Below are 17,721 nucleotides of genomic sequence, written 5' to 3'. Positions count from 1 at the left end.
TTGAAGATCAAGTAAGATAATATTTATAAAAGCACTTAGCACAGTGCCTGGTGCATAGTAGGCTCTACTAGAAATATTGTTCCCTTCCCTCCTTCCAGGATATCCAGTTGGAGATGTCTACCAACAGGCAATTGGTGATACAGGTCCCTAGCCCAGAAGAGCAACTAGGACTGGATGTATAGATCTGCTCTCTTCAGAAAAAGGAGAATTGAACTATGGGAATTAATGAGGTCACCAAGAAGATCACACAATGTGGAAAGAGAAGAGGGCCCAGGACTGAGCTTTAAGGACCCTCACGTATTTCTTTCTTCCTTGGATGTGGAAATTACTAATTAGAAAACCATTTACTGAGAGGGTAATTGCTAGCTGTGGGAACTCCAGACAGTTCTTGCTTTCTGTAAATTCTTGAAACAAATTTAATTTCATGCAAAGAATTCTGAAAAAAATCTGTATTCCCCAAACTCCACCTGTTAACTTTACTACATGTTACTGAGATCTCTCTCTCTGCTTCTGCCTCTTGGCTCTGTGGTCTCTCGCTCTCCACATCTACCAAAATAAAACCTAAGACTTCAAGTAAGAGCAGGAGAAATGTCATGGAGAGAGCCATGGCATCTAGATCTGGGATGTGGCTGGAGACCTCTTAGATGGAGAGAGAGGAGACTTTTGCTTGGTTCATCCTACCTACCCAGTGTATGTCTTCTGTTCCTCCTTGCTTTGTACCAGATATCTGTCTCCAGCCCCCACATCTCATCCATCCTCTCCTATCTGTCTCCTGTTCTATACCCCTGCCCTGTTCCTCTTCGCCTTTCCTGAAGCCAGGTTGTCCCTGGCCCCAATATTCCTCCTCTTGTTTCTTTGTCCCTATCCTGCCTCCCTTCCCCACCTCTGCTGGAAAATTCAAACTGGATCGTTTGGGAAAAGGAATAGAGTATTTGATTTATCATGAATCATTTTCTTCTTAATTCCCAATGGTTATTTTAATGATTTAGTTAGAAGCTAATCACCATGTCCAAGAAAGATGTACATACTCTCATTTGTTGATTTCCTTTTTTTGGAAAAATTTTATTTAATTAATTGATTTAGAATATTTTTCCATGGTTACATGATTCATGTTCTTTACCTCCCCCCTCCCCCCATAGCCAACAAGTAATTCCACTGGGTTTTACATATTTCATTGATCAAGACCTATTTCCATATTATTAATATTTGCATTAGGGTGATCACTTAGAGTCTACATTCCCAATCATGTCCCCATCAAACCATGTGATCAAGCAATTATTTTTCTTCTGTGTTTCTACTTCCACGGTTCTTTCTCTGGATGTGAATAGCATTCTTTCTTATAAGTCCTTCAGAATTGTGCTGGATTATTGCATTGCTGCTAGTAGAGAAGTACATTCGATTGTGCCACAGTGTATCAGTCTCTGTGTACAATGTTCTCCTGGTTCTGCTCCTTTCACTCTGCATCAATTCCTGGAGATCTTTCCAGTTCACATGGAATTCCTCCAATTCATTATTTCTTTTAGCACAATAGTATTCCATCACCAACAGATACCACAATTTGTTCAGCCATTCCCCAACTGAAGGGCATCCCCTCATTTTCCAATTTTTTGCCACCACAAAGAGCGCAGCTATAAATATTTTTGTATAAGTCTTTTTCCTTATGATCTCTTTGGGGTATAAACCCAGCAGTGGTATGGCTGGATCAAAGGGCAGGCAGTCTTTTAAAGCCCTTTGACCATAGTTCCAAATTGCCATCCAGAATTGTTGGATCAATTCACAACTCCACCAGCAATACATTAATGTCCCCAATTTTCCACATCCCCGCCAACATTTTTTACATTCCTTTGCTGTCATTTTGGCCAATCTTCTAGGTGTGAGGTGGTACCTCAGAGTTATTTTGATTTGCATTTCTCTACTTATAAGAGATTTAGAACACTTTTTCAATGTGCTTATTGATAGTTTTGATTTCTTTATCTGAAAATTGCCTATTCATGTCCCTTGCCCATTTATCAATTGATTTTTTTGTACAATTGATTTAGCTCCTTATAAATCTAATTAATTAGACAAAGAAGTCAGAAGTTTTTGTTATAAAGATTGTTTTCCCAATTTGTTACTTACCTTCTAATTTTGATTGCATTGGTTTTGTTTGTACAAAATCTTTTTAATTTAATGTAATCAAAATTATTTATTTTACATTTTGTAGTGTTTTCTAACTCTTGCTTGGTCTTAAAATCTTTCATTTCCCATAGATCTGACAGGTTAACTATTCTATGTTCACCTGATTTGCTCATAGTTTCCTTCTTTATATTCAAGTCATTCACCCATTCTGAATTTATCTTGGTGTAGGTTGTGAGATGCTGATCTAAACCTAATCTCTCCCATACTGTTTTCCAATTTTTCCCAGTAGTTTTTGTCAAATAGTGGATTTTTGTCCCTAAAGCTGGGTTCTTTGGATTTATCATACACTGTTTTGCTGAGATTATTTTCCTCAAGTCTATTGCACTGATCTTCCCTTCCTTGTCCTGCCCTTTCTTCTTTCACTATTTCCTTCTAAACTAGTGTTTTGTTTTTAATCAGTCCCCCTAATCCACATCCTTATTTTACTTCCCTTTCTCCCTCCTCCCTTCTTATTCCCCTCTTATTTTTCTTTAGGGTCTTTTTAAGCTACCCCCACTCTCCCTCCCTAGTATTGCTTTCCTCCCCACCAGTCTGTTTGTTAACCTTCTACTTCTCTATAGGGCACGAATCAATTCTCTGCCCCAGTGGATCTGATTGTTATTCCCTCTTTGAGTCAATTTCAATGCACATAAGAATTAAGTATTTCTTGTCTCCAACCTCTTTACCCTTCCAGTGTATTGGTCTTTTCCCCCGCTCCCACCATGTGCTTCTTTATGAAATATAAATTTACCCCATTTTGTCTCTTGAGTTCTGTGTTTAGACATCAAATTTTCTGTTTAAGTCTGGTCTATTCTTTATGAATGCTTGGAATATATTCTGGAAAGCAATAGAACTGGGTCTATAACCAAGAAGCAACTACCCAGAAAACCCGACTATATTCTTGCAGGGGAAAGTATGGTCATTTAATAAAATAGAAGACTTCCAAGCAATCTCCACTTTCCCCTCTTGTTCAAGAATGTTGGGGCAGTTTTCTTGGATAATTTCCTGTAGGATGATGTCCAGGTTTTTCCTTTTGTCATGATCTTCCAGAAGTCCAATAATTCTTAAATTGTCTCTCCTTGATCTGTTGTTTTGTCAATGAGGTGTTTCATATTTTCCTCAATTTTTTTCATTCTTTTGATTTTGTTTTATAGATTCTTGCTGCCTTGTGAAGTCATTTGCTTCTAGTTGTTGGATTCTAATATTTAAAACTTGAATTTCATCCCTGACTTTTTGGTAATCCTCTCCTTCTGGTCTGATTTTCTTTGTAGGTCCTCATCTTTGCCTTGGTTTCAAGCTGGTCAATTTTGGCTTTCAAGATACTATTTTCTTGTTTTAGTTCATGTATTTTCTTTTCCCAATTATTTTCAGCCTCTCTTAATTAAATTTTGAGTTCTTGAGTTATTTGAATTTTGAGTTCTTCTAAAGCCTGTGTCCAATTCACTGGAGTTTCTGTGTTTTTTCTTGGTGTTCCTTGGTCTTCTTCTGTTCCATTTGCTTTTTGTTCATTACCTGGATAGAAGCTGTCGATTGTAATTTCTATTTTCTTTTTCTATTGTTTATTCATATTTTTTCCTTCTTTCTCCCCTGTAATTGGCTGTAATCTTGCTTTTCTGATTATTTGCTGGATCTGTGGGTTTGGGCTGTTCTGTCCTGAAGGGACTTCTTCACTGCTCTACTGATTGACTAGGTTAGGCTGATGGTTTTAATGAACCCTGAGGTCAGATCTTCCCCAGCTGGCAGCAGAAGCTGAAGGTGTAGGTGTTTACAGCTACTTTCAGTGCAGTCTATGGGGGAGGGGTGTTGGACCTTCTCTGCCCTCTGAAGACTTCTCATCTGCCCTATTGATAAGATTAAGCCAGGGCAGAGTTGATCTGCAGAGCTGGATGTACCCTGAGTCCAAAACCAAGAAAGGGGTGGGTGGAAGATGGAGTGTTTTGGCTGCAACTAGGCTGCCCTCTCTCAGCTTCTCCTCCAGCTGCCTCCCTGCCATCTGTGTTCAATGCCTTGAGCCCGACACAGCAGTGCCAGCAAGGCACTCCCTCTGGACTAGAGCCTTTGCCCACCCAGAGATTCCTGGAACCGCTAGAGACTCAGCACAGTAGGTTGTGGAGGGGTCCTGGGATCTTCCTTCTTCATTTCCCTTGAACCCAACAGTTCAAGAATTTAGGCTTTTTTTGGTGTACCTTTTAAGTTGAGTCCAGCAGGAGGGATCCCCCAGCTCTATCCTGTTGTTAGATTTGGTTTTCTGTCCCCTCAAAGCACTTTGTTTTTGATTGATGGGGAAGGATTTTCAGAGGTCTGGAGTTTTGCTGCAACTAAGCCACCATCTTACCAGGATTCCTTCAAACTCCCCCACTTTTTTTAATGAAATTATTTTTAAAATTTATTTTTACAATTATAAAGATCTTTTCTTTTCCCAATTACATTTAATAATGAATTTCCACGAAATTTTCCCCAAGTTTTATGGTCCCACTTGTCTCCTTCCCTCCCTTCCTCCCCATCCTGGAGCTGGCAAGCAATTTGATCTGAGTGATACCTGTGTTATCACATAAAATATATTTCCATATTGTTCATTTTTGTAAGTAAGTAATTTTCTAAAACAAAAAGTATGAAACATAAACCCAAAGAAACAAGTGAAAAATTACATCTGCAACTGACTCCAATGGTTCTTTTTCTGAACATGGATAGCATTCTTTTTTGTAAGTCCTTCAGAATTGTCCTGGATCATTGTATTGCTGTTAGTAAACTAAGTCTACCCCCAGTTTATCATTCCACAATATTGCACTTTTGTGTATAATGTTCTCCTGGTTCTGGTCATTTCACTCAGCATAAGGTTACATAAGTCTTTCCAGCTCTTTCTGAAATCATTCTGTTCACCATCATATACCACAACTTTTTCAGCCATTCCTCAATTGAAGGACATCCCTTCAATTTCCAATTCTTTGCTACCACAAAAGGAACAGCTATAAATATTTTTATACAAGTAGGTCCTTTCCCCGTTTTTTGAACTCTTTAGGATATAGACTTAGTAGTGGTGTATTACATGATCAAAGGGCATGCAGTCTTTTAAAACCCTTTGGATATAATTCCAAATTGCTCTGCAGAATGGTTCACGACTCCACCAACAATGCATCAGTGTCTCACTTTTGCCACATCCCCTCCAACATTTATTATTTTTCTTTACTGTCATATTGGCCAAGCTGATAGATGGTACCTCACAGTTGTTTTAATTTTCATTTCTCCAATGAAGAAGGACGTAGAATATTTTTTCATATGATTATTGATAGCTTTGATTTCTTCATCTGAAAACTGCCTGATCGTTTCCTTTGACCATTTTGTCAACTGAGGAATGACTGTATTCTTACAAATGAGAATTGGTTCTCTATATATTTGAGAAATGAGACCTTTATCAGAGAAATTAGTTATAAAAATTTTCCCCAGTTTGTAGCTTCCCTTCTAATCTTGGTTGCATTGATTTTGTTTGTACAAAACCTTTTAAACTTAATATAGTCGAAATTATTCATTTTATATCTTGTGATGTTCTGTATGTCTTGTTTGGTAGATTTTCTTTTTGAAGGCTCTTCTTGGTAGCCAGGTGAGAGTTGGAGAGAGGATACTCCCCAAGTGTTCATCTGGAATTGGGGATCTGGGCAACCCAGAGGCCTTTGAACTCAGATGAAGCAAGTGGTGGGGTTAAACAATCAAATTTGCTTAAAGAGTTTGTGGATAAAGTACTGCCTGGAGTCAGGAAGACTCCTCCTGATTTCAGATCTGGCTTCTGACATTTACCAGCTGTATAACCTTGGGCAAGTCACTTCTCCCTCTTTGCCTCTATTTCCTCATCTGTAAAATGAACCAGAGAAGGAAATGGCAAACCACTCCAGTATTTTCCCCAAGAAAATTCCAAATGGGGTCACCAATAGGGACAACAACTTGCGTATGGTAGGGATGGGGGCAGAGTAGATGGGGTGGAGTGTAGGAGTCTTCACTGTAGAGTTCATAATTTCACAATTTTCCCTTGAGGATCCTACATATAAATGATAATCTAGGTATCTTGTATTGGACCTCTGATTTCCTTGGTATATGAGAACTCATTAAGTCAACTCCCTCTCTCTACCAATACCAGTCTGGGAGGCACCTTCTATTATTAGAGTTGCCCAGATCATGAAGGGATTAAATAACTCACTTGGAGTAACAAAATTAATATGTGTCAGAAGGAGGTCCTGAAGAGAAAGTAACAAACAGGCAGTGTGCCAAATGCCAAAAAACCAAACTGTGGAGGCAGATTCGATTATCACCTCCATTTTATAGATGAGGAAACCAAGGCAGACAGTGATTTAGTGACTTGCCCAGGGTCACACAGGTACTAAGTATCTTGAGGCCAGATCTGAACTTGGGTCTTCCTGTCTCCAGGTTTAGCCTTCTAGCCACCTTGCTGCCATTTCATAGCCAGCTCTCTGTCCACACTAGCAAGATGCTAATTGTGTGTGTATTTAATTATATATGACTGTGTATACAAGTCTTGTCTGACAAGCGATGCCAGCTCAGATTCATTCCCAGAGCTAGGTGGGCACTAGTGAATACCAATGGCTTCTATTGAAAACCAAACGTTCCCATATCTAGGATCATAGGAATGGGAGCAGAGAACACCAGTGAGCAGATATCATGAAGGGTATTGTAGCAGGTGGTTTTACTGGCCCCAAAGGGGCATGGGGTATGTGGGGGCAGCAGGAAGGGAGCTGGTAGAAGTCACCATCACATCCTTCCCCAAGCCTAACCTTCTGAACTGAATAGCTATATGCTTCCAGGCCTCTTGGTTCATAACCTCAGTGCCATTATGGCCATCTCCCTCCCACCATATGGGCACTCACTTATCAAATGTCTTCTGCTTTGCCGCCATAGCTCTTCTTTTATTGGTCTCTCTCCTCGCCCACGGCCACCCTTGTTCTAGCACTTGTCACCTATCTCCTGGACTTCTGCAGCCAACCTTCCATCTCTTCCTTCTACCATCCTTCCTCCATGCAGTTACCAAAGGGATATTCCTAGAGCAGAGAAACGCCTGTTAATGTTAGTCCTTGGCTCAATAAATTCCAGTGGTTCCCCATTACTTCCAGCAGCAAATACAGAACTCCTCTGTTGGGCCTTAAAATCCCTTCACCACTTGGCTTCAACTTCCCTTTCCAGGATTATTATGCCTTACTCCCACTTGTTCTAGTCAAACTGGTCTCCTTTCTCTTATTCATGTAGGATCTTTTGTCTCCCATATCCAAACTCTTGCACAGGCTGGCTCCCATGCCTGCTCTCCTTACCTCCCCCTCTTCTCTTAGCATCCCTAGTTTCCTCCAAAGCTCAGCTCAAACTCCATCTCCTACATGAGACTTTTAAGATCTCTTTCCATTGCTAGTGTCCTCCTTGTGTTTACTTTGTAGCTAACCCTATACACACCTGTTTTCCCCTCTCCGTAGAAGGGAAGCTCCTTGAGGGCAGGGGCTGTTTCATGTCTTTCTTGGTATCCCCAGTGCCTAGGACAGTGCCCAACATATCTTTGTGGCTAATAAGGTTTGGTTGATTGGTCAAGCCAGAAGAGAGAGAGAATGGAGAATCCAAAGAGAGAGTAGAAAGGGCAGGGACTCAGAGGGTCTCCTGGTACCTGCCAGAACACACTTCTCAGCGCAATGGGGCTCTGGACTGAAGAGAAGGAGTTCTGGGCAAGTAGCCCCAGGCTTTTTCCTTCTGAGCAAGTGAGTCGGGCTTGAGGTGAGTGAGTGGGAAACATCTCCATTGGAACCTCAGGTCTGGATCTGACCTCCTTCCCAGTCATCCTCACACTTTCCTCAAGTCTTTGGTTAAGGCCAGGCTGCACACCCAGGGCTATGAATAGGCTCTCTGTAGAGACCAGAGTGGACAGGTTCCAACCCAGAGAGTGAATTTATGCAAATAGAAGCCTATTGACTTTCACTTTAAAATTAGAGATGGTTTCTAATGGGAAAATCTCCTCAATAAACTAAGGCAACTAGGTAAAGTAGAGGAAAGAGTGCCATAATGGGCAGTAAGAAGTCTTGTTTCGAATCCCAATCGTGCCACTAGTCAGTTACAGAACCTGGCTGTGTGATCTTAGGCTAGTCACTTCTCCTTCCTGGCTCTCAATTTCCCTCTCTGTAAAATGAGAGGATTGGCTTAGATGGCCTTGGATGTCTCTTCCAGCTCTAGACCTAAGAGCCTATGTGGGTGACATTGAGTAAATCCTTTCCCCACTCTAGGCCTCAGTTTCCCTCTCTATAAAATGAGAGGATTGGCTTAGATGGCCTCGGAGGTCTCTTCCAGCTCTAGACCTAAGAGCCTAGGTGAGTAACGTTGGGTAAATCCTTTCTCCTTTCTAGGCCTCAGTTTCTCCCCTCTGTAAAATGAGGGGATTGGCTTAGATGGCCTTGGAGGTCTCTTCCAACTCTAGATTTAGGATCTTCTCTGTGACCTTGGACCAGTCTCTTCCTCTCTGTGGGCCTCAGTTTCTCCAGCTGTGCTTGGCAAGTGGTTAATAAATGTTTTTCCTTCATTCACCTTGTCATCTGGCTAATCTTGAATATCTCTTTGCTCTTCTCTCCCACCCCAAACCTGCCCTCCAAAAGCTGTTTGGGACAGCCAATGAAATAACGGGCCAGACTAAATCGTCTTTGAGGAACCCTGTATCTCTGGTATCGTATGGCTGGGCCCAGGCCACCCTGGATGTCGCAGGCCCAGCTCTGCTTTGACAATGTTTCTCCATGGCTATTAAGCACCTCTCCATTTCCCAGCAGTTCTTTCTAGAAACTTAGTTTCTTCGAGAAAGGTCTTGGGAGCTCTTGCTGTTACTTGATTATTTTTGGTCTAAACCCCCTTTGCTTCTGTCTTCATATCTATTCTAAGACAGAAGATCAGCAAGGGCTAGGTGATCAGGGTTAAGTGACTTTCCCAGGCTCACGCAGTTAGGACGTGTTTGAGGCAGTGTTTGAACCTGGGTCCTCCAGACTCCAGGCCTGGTGCTCTATCCACTGGGCCACCCAGCTGCCCCAACTATTACTGTTATGGAACCCAACTGTTGGACCTGTTCTGTGCATGCTGGTGGCCGGGGAAATTCTGAATGTTTCCTCTCTTTTGCCTAGTTCATTGTCCTGTGTTGGTCTCAGGGGAAACCTGTGACATAGTTCCTCTTCTGTCCTTCTCGCCCCACTCCTGTTTTAGCCTTCTGATCCTCATTTTCCCAGGTTTACCCCTGCTTCCTTGAGAGCCCATTGGAGAGGGAGGCAGGGGATGTCTCTTTTGGTAACTGTGGTCCCTTAAAGGCCAGGATTCTTCCCCTCCCTGCCAAATATCCCACTCCAAAGGCCCAATTGACTTCTTTTCATTGCTTTGGAATTCACATGCTAGGTTCCCTCCTGATAAATATTGCCATTGGCAGCCGTTGCTGGGTCCAGCCTCAAACATTCATTGCCAAGCAGGAAGAGGGGTCTATAGGAACTCTGTGTGTGTGCGCAAACACATGAATGGTCCTGTGGGTGTGCAAGAAGTTGAGGGCTCTGGCCTTCTGTCTACGAATTTGGAAAGGGCCCATGTTTGGAAGAACACCAGTGCGGATCTTGGTCTCCAGTGTACATGTATGCATAGAGGTATGGGGAGGTGAACAATGAACACTTCTGGGGCTCCAACTGGTTAGACTGCTGAAGTGGCTTATGGCACTCAGTGGGATCTGAACTCTAGAGCTGGAAAGGACCTCTGGGTCCATCTAGTCCAATCTCCTCCTTTTACAAATGTATAAATAGAAATTTAAATCAAGAGAATAAAATAATTATTTAATAAAAATTAAATAAATAGAAACATCTCCCAGCATCCCTTTCCTCCTTCATCCCCACCTTGTGTGCTTACTTCATTTGTATATAGTTATGTGTAACCCCGCCCTCATGCGCTCTTCCCTTGTGACAGTGGCTGGGTTGGCTCCCTCTTTTTTCTAGCTTTTTACTTTTCTTTTGCTTCAATATTATATTAATAAATTTATTAAATATAATATTTAGAGTATATGGATATTAATTTTTAATCTTACACAGAGAAGGAAACTGAGGCCCAGGGAAAGGAAATGACTCATGTAGTCTTGTAGATCTAGAATGGGAAGGCACCTCAGAGCCTACCTATTCCAGCCCATCCCTGAAAAAGAATCTCCACAATAAGAAGTGGTCATCTTAACTACTCGAAGACACCTTGGGGCAACTCAAACTGGGAGGAAATATGGCCTTCTCTTCAGCCTAAATCTGCTTCCCTGTGACTATAACATATAACTCTGGAACCATCATCTTCCTGACTCTGCCACTTAGCATCTGTGTGACCGTGGGCAAGTCCCTTTGTCTCTGTGAGCCTCAGTCTCCACAACTGTAAAAGAAGGCAAAGTGGAATCCATCCATCAATCAACTAGTATGCATTTACTAAACACTGACTTTGGACACTTCCTAGTGTTCTCTGCTAGTCATTCAGAATGTGAGTATAAAAATGAACTTGTTCTTGCCCTCAAAGAACTTGAAGTCAAGAAGATGTAGATTCTAGATTCACAACTAGAAGGCACTTCAGTAGCTGTCTAGTACATTCCTCTCATTTTTTGGGAGAGGAAATTGATGCTTATGGAGGAGGAGGAATGACTTGTTGAAGGTCACATAGGTAGTAAATGACAAAAATGGGATTTGAACCTAGGACCTCTGACTCCACATACAACTCTAGTTTCCATGGCATGCTCTAACAGAAAGGGCACCAGCATTGGAGTCAAATGATTGACTCTTGGGCTCACATCTCAGCTCTGGCATTTACTTTTTTTTAAACCCTTACTTTCCGTCTTAGAATCAATACTGTATATTGGTTCCAAGGTAGAAGAGTGGTAAGGGCTGGGCAATGGGGATGAAGCAACTTGTCCAGGGTCACCCAGCTAGGAAGTGTCCAAAGCCAGATTGGAACCCAGGACTTCCTGTCTCTGGGCCTGGCTCTCAATCCACTGAGCCACCAAGATGCCTCTGGCATTTACTCTTCATGTGACATTGGGGCCCCCTTCTCTTCCCCTACTCCTATCTTTGTCTGACGTGAAAATCAACCTAGTTATAGTGCTGTTGGACAAAGGCAAATGGCAGCTTCAGAGCCCTGGTAGATGCTAGGTATGGCGTATGTCACTAGTGAAAGGGAACCTGGGACCTGGGGGCCCAAATGCTTTGGTCCTGACTCCAGTTGCCATTCCCTGCAACACAGTGGAAGCCTGTACTTTCTTGGTGGGGCAAAGGGCTCCCTAGATTTCTGTCACAACAGGGTCTAGGGTTGCCATGATGGTCCTTTCTACTCATCAGAGTTCACGTATGATTATCAGGTTTAGTCTGGTATCCTTTGCATCCCCCTTCGTAGTCTAAGTAGTGAGTTGGAACCAATCTTAGCCCAGGAAATAAAACCACAGCAGGAGGCCATTGGGCAGATGGGGCAAGTGAGTGATTCCGGACCTAGGAGTGTCATTTCCCTCCTAGCTGCCAGAGAGAGGAAGTAGACTCACTTCTGGACCCAGTTAGGAAGTTAAAGGAGGTTTGCTTTGCCAAACGAGCCTCTGATCTCCCTTGAGATGGCCTCCCCTGGCCTGGCTGGCCCCTGCACCAGGGTTACTGCTCAGAGCTGTTGGTGGAAGCTTGGAGAGAGAGGCCTGCAGGGGTAGTGCAGCTGGTCTGGGTGTTGGCCCATTACCTATTCGCTAGGAGGCAGAAACTATAGAGTTATAGTGGCCTTCCTGCACCCCCCCTCCACTGCTATCCTCAACCACAGTGAGGGTCCAGTGATCTACAGGTGTGTTTTGTCTGTCTTGGGGAAATTCCAATTGGAGGTGTTGCTCTGGATTGGCCTGGAGGTGAGGAAAAAGAGAAAACTGGAGCCTTCTTCCTCTGCCTTTTCCTTCCAGCATTGATCATGTCTATTCCTCTTCTGAAGGTCCAGGACCTAGTTTCACCTCAATCTCCAACTGGGCCTGGTGCCATTGCTTAGGAATGCTTATAGCACAGGATTAGGAGAAAAGAAAGAAGGGAAGAATAGAGAGGAATAGAAAGAGTGAAGAAGAAAAGGGAGGGGAAGGATGTAAAAAGGAGAGCTGAGAAGGGAAAGGGAAAGAGGAGGTTATGAAGCAAAGGGCAAAGAAAATGAGGGAAGGGGAAAAGAGAAAAAAGAGGGTAGAGATGAGGAAAGAAAAGAATGGAAGGAGAAGGGAAAAGGGAGAGAGAAAGAAAAAAAGAAAGAAAGAGAAAGAGAGAAAGCAAGGAATAAAGGATGAAAGAAAGAAGAAACAGTGAAAGAAAGGGAGGAACAAAGGAAGAAAAGTCAGGAAGAGCAGAGAATTATTGTTGATGGGGTTTTCTCCACCCAGAAATAGAGGAAAATGAAGGCTATGACTAAATCAACCAGAATGGTGTGCCATCTCTCTGCAGCTCCAGTCCCACCACAAGGTGTGCCCAGGACCATCTGGGCCATGGTAAATCAAGCAGTGTCCCCTGGCTGAAAAGGTGGTAGGTGTGAATGTCAAGGGGCTAGAGGTCAAGAAGTCTTGAAGGGTTCAATAAGGCAGAGCTGGCTGAAAGTGGTGGTGGTGGGACCTTTGAATAAGTCTAATGAAGTCAGAAGTTGTTTAGTTTAAGGCCAAACTTCTTAAAATGAGAATAAGCAGTCTCTGGGAGAAAAGGGCAGGCACTATTGACTTACTTTTAAATCAGGTCCAGGTTTGAGGCCTTGACAGGTCAATAACAGTCCCAAAATATCTATTAGGCACCTGCCTAGTCAGGCACTGTGCCAAGCCCTGGGAGTTTCAAAAAGGGCTAAAAGATTGTCCCTGCCCACAAGGAGTTCACAATCTATTGGAGGAGATGACAGATAAACAAATCTATACAAATGAGCTATAGTCAGGATCCATAGGAAATAATTACAGAAAGAAGACACTAGAATTGAGATGTTGGGGAAGGCTTCCTATAGAACATGGGATTTTCGCTGAGACTTAAAGGAGGCCAGAGAAGCTAGGAGGCAGAGTTGAAGAGGGAAAGTATTCCAGACATGATGGACAACGAGAAAGAGTGCCCAGAGCTGAGGGATGGAGTGTCTTGTTCTTGGGACAATGAAGAGACCAGCATCACTGAACTGAAGAGTTCATGGTGGGGAATAAGATATGAGAATACCAGGATAGAAGGGGAGCTAGTTACGAAAGGCTTTGAATGCCAAATAGAGAATTTTTTGTTTGATCCTAGAGGCAACAGGGAGCCACTGGAGTTTAGTGAGTAGAGCATGGTGACATGATTGGACCTGAGCCTTAAGAAGAAAAGGTGAAATAGGACATAACAATCGACTGATTATGGGAGGTGAGAGATGATGAGGAATCCCAAATGACTCCTAGGCTCTGAGTCTGAGGGACTGGGAGAATGGTGTTGCTCTCTGCAGTAACAGGGAGATTATGGGTGGTGGTGGTAGGTTTAGGGAGAAAGATAAAGAGTTGAGTTTAAGGTGCCCCTGGATGTCTAGGTGAGATGTCTAAAAGGCAGCTGGAGATGGGGCAGGATGGGCAGGATGGGTAGATCTGAGAATCATCAGCATAGAGATGGGGATTAAATTGGTGGGAGCTGATTAAGATCACCAAGTGAAGAAGTTTAGAGGGAAAAGAGAAGAGGGCCAAGGATGCCTACAGGTACAGGAAGTATTCTGGAGGAGGAGCCATCTAAGGAGATGCTGGAGAGAGATGGGGAAAGTCTGTAGTTTGGAGATAAGGGATTTCAGAATTCTGGAACATAGAGGTACATTGATGGGTAATGCCAAGATCCAGTGTGTGACCATCTTTGTGTGTGTTGCTGAGGTGGGCTGGATGAATAGGTCATGGGAAGTGAACGTCTTGAGTAATTGAATGGTTTGGGTAGAGGGAGAGTCACTAGGTATGTGGAAGTCCCCAAGTATGATGGAAGGAGTTGGGGAGGCAAGAGTGAAGTGGGTATCTAGCTCTTCACAGGAATCTTGTTTCAAGATTTGAATGCAGAAGCCTTGGGGATTGGAGGGCAATACCCAGTTACTTGGGGGTGGAGTTGGCACTCCACCCCTCACCTTCATCCTCTGAATGGATGTCCTCGATTCTCAATTTGTCTCTTCTTCTCCAGGTTTGTATTTGACACAAGGCAAGGATGCTGGGTAGAATGTTCCACCATCATAATTCTAGGACAGGAAAGGATCTCAGAAGCCTAGATCTAGTTCAATATCCTTATTTTACAGAGGAGGAAATTGAGGCCCAGGAAAGAGAAGGGCCACACAAGTAGTTTTAGAGATGGAATTTGAACCCAGACCTCTTTCTACTAAAAAAAAAACCCTACAGCATTTATATATTGATAAAAAAAATTTTTGTGGCTAAGCTCTAGTTTAGAAACCACCACAGATAAAGGAACTCAAAAGGAAATAACGTCTTTCTCACTATAGTGAAACACCTCCTTTACCTCACCCCATGCCATTTACCTAATTCAATCCTTGCTTTTCTGGACTCAAATGCTCCAAATGGGTCTGTGACCTCTTGAGGGTCTTTGCTCCCCCAATTCCTGCCCATCCTGTATAACTCTTTCCCCCTAAAGCCATCACAAGGGTCCCCCAAGAGACTGGAGAGCTTTCTGTTCACTGTACCCCACCCCATGGCCTCCCGCTGAAGGTACTTTAAAATCCTGGAGGTAGTGGCTCTGTACAAACCAGGCTGAAACCTTCACCTCGTCTTCCTGGTTTCTTTGAGATGTCAGTCCACATTGATGGCTGCCGTCATACCCTGGTCACACATCACTAGGCCTAATAATGCTGACCCCTTTTGCCCCCAATGTCACTGCCTTCTGGGAGGTTGGGGAAGGAGGGAAAGGAAGGAAGAAAAGAGAAGTCTTCTGGGGGGGGGAATACTCTAGTTGGGGAGCTAGGGAAGGCAGATACAAGGAAAACAACCAGAGATCCATCCCACGCAGTGATAAGGCTGGAGTAGAAGCTTTTAAATCTCTGAGGTGCAGGCAGCTAGGTGGTTCAATGAATAGAAAGCCAGGCCTGGAAACAGAAATTCTGGGTTCAAATCTGACCTCTGACATTTCCTAGTTGTGTGACCCTAAGCAAGTCACTTCACTCCCATTGCCTAGCCGCCTAGCCCTTACTGCTCTTCCGCCTTAGAGCACAGTATTGATTCTAAGATAGAAGGTAAGGGTTTAAAAAAAAGCTCTGAGGTGCAGTAACCTCCAAATCCACATTATGCCTACTTGCCTCTTTAAACCTCAAATTACAACTTCTTTCTTGAGGCTAGACAGCAGCTAAATGGTGCAGGGGAGAGAATGCTGGTCCTGGAGTCAGGAAGACCTGAGTTCAAATTATGAGCAAGTCACTTCACTTCAATTTGCCTTAGTTTCCTCATTTGTTGGCAGAGATGTGGTGCAGCCTGGGTGGGGGCTGGGGCAGTCTGGGGTTCACTGTCGCGCCCTGGCCGCTGGGTTTCTCGCTTTGCTCTCTGGAGGCCAAGCCTGGCTGCACATTCTTCTGCAAACTCCGAAGGCTCCGAGCTTTTGGGACAGCCCGCTCTAGCCCTGTCTGGAGCGAGCGCAGCGCTTTTCTGGCCTGGGTCCTTCCCCTACTTACTAGCCCCTTAACTGGGACTTCACCCTTTCAGGACACCCGTGACTGTGGGCTATTGGCTGTGGCCTTGGCTGAAGCGCCCCTGCTCTCCCTCCCCCGCAAGCCCACGGGTGGGCAGCCACATGCTTGGTGGCCTGTGGGCTGATGTGGCCTGGGGGCGGGGGGGTGAGGGGGAGAAGAAGAGGGAGCGAGAGCGCCTCCAGAAGGATGGACCGAGGGAGCTGGCTGGCCCTTCCTCCTTTGGCGGCCGTCCAAGCGTGAGGGAGAGGCTGGGGCAGCAGCGTAAACCTTATCTGGCCGCTGGGACGGCCTCAGCCTTTTTAGGCTCGAGCGCAGTTGCTGGGCTGTCCAGTGGGAGCAGAAGTCCGACGGGAGCGCACCGGGAGCCAACGGAGGGAGCGAGCGAGGGACGCTGGGTGCCTGCCTGCCTGCCTGCCTGCCTGAGTGCGTGTGTACGTCCAGCCTGCCTGTCGGGGCTCCCACCTGCCTGGCCCCCTGTGCGCCACAGCGGGAGTTCAGCCGGACACGCCGGGCCGGTGCCGATCCACTGGAGATCCAGCTCGCAGCAGCCATGGCCACTAGATACGGCTGCTGGAAAGCCAAGTCGTAAGTAGCCCGGCTCGGCTCTGCTCAGCCAGGCCAGTGCCATCGTTGCTAACACAGACGCTGGTGGGAGCAGAGTAGGGGCCCCGGGAGCTGAGCACCACGGGGCTTCCAGCTTCCTTCAGGACCAGCCAGGGCATCCCTTCCCGTGCCACGCTGCCCTCGACGGGCTGCTGCCGGGCTTTGGGGCACTCCCCGCCGCTCTAAGACAGTGCCAGGTCCCCAAAGAGCCCCTCGGAGAGTCTGTGCTCCCAGGAAGAGGGAGGTGGAAGTGAAGGCACACATTCCAGGGCGCCTAGGTTAAGACTTTCGCAGTGAACTGACCTCTCCTTCAGTCATCGAAGCCCCAGACTTACCCCGATTGCCCAAGACTGATTTCACTGCTTAGGAACAGAATGAAAATAAGCTTCTCAGGGGACAAGTTAGGCACTTTTGTTAGCAGCCCACGTGGCTGAAAAGGAACAAACCTGGGGATGAGGATCACTAGACACGGGATTTTACAGAAGAGCAAACTGAGTCCAGGGAGGGAGACCGACTTGCCCAAGGTCACACATGGGATCCTAAGAACCTACGGCTAGAATTGGAAGGGATCTCGGGGCATCCAGTGCAAACCCCTCATTCTCCAAAGGAGAAAACAGGATTGGAAGGAAGTGAGGTAACACCCTGAGTCATACAAGTAAGAACCTGCAAAGTCAGGATTGGAACTCAGAACCTCTGCCTCCAGTTCCCATGGTCTGTGCTGTCTCCTTTAAGGAAATTAAAGAAACAGACTCCCCAGACATCGTTTTCCTCATCGGAGAAAGGAGGGAGTTGTTTTTTTTTTTTTAAATGGATTAACTCTTCAGAAGAGAATTTTGTCACAGTGTTTGGGCATTTGTTGCCAAATGTCCTTTGTGGACAGACTAATTGTAGTAAAAAAAGATAAACTCAGAGAAGTCCTTTCTCTTCCAGTTCTGGGATCCTCATGAGATCAAGGGACTCAGGAGAGTAAAGGGGTAAAGGGAGGGAACTTAGAATTCCCTAGAAGCTGACATTGGGGCTAAAGTACAGATTTGAGCCCCGGTGCCCCATTCTCCCCACCCTCACTCTTTCTTTCTCTTCTCCTTCCTTCCTCTCTCTTTCCCTTGCCTTCTTTTCTTTGTCTTCTCTCTCTCCTTCCCTCTCTCTCCAATTTTCTCTTCCCTTCCTCTCTCTCTTCTTTCTCTCTTGCCTCTCTCTCTGTCTCTGTCACTCTCTCTCCTCTCTCTCTCTCTGTCTCTCTGTTTCTCTCTCTGTGTCTCTTCTCTCTGTCTGTCTCTCTTCTTTCTG

This window comes from Gracilinanus agilis, chromosome X, assembly GCF_016433145.1.
Source record: "Gracilinanus agilis isolate LMUSP501 chromosome X, AgileGrace, whole genome shotgun sequence".
Taxonomy (NCBI): Eukaryota; Metazoa; Chordata; class Mammalia; order Didelphimorphia; family Didelphidae; genus Gracilinanus; species Gracilinanus agilis.
The sequence above is the reverse complement of the archived record's forward strand: the minus strand, read 5'-3'. Positions refer to the sequence as shown.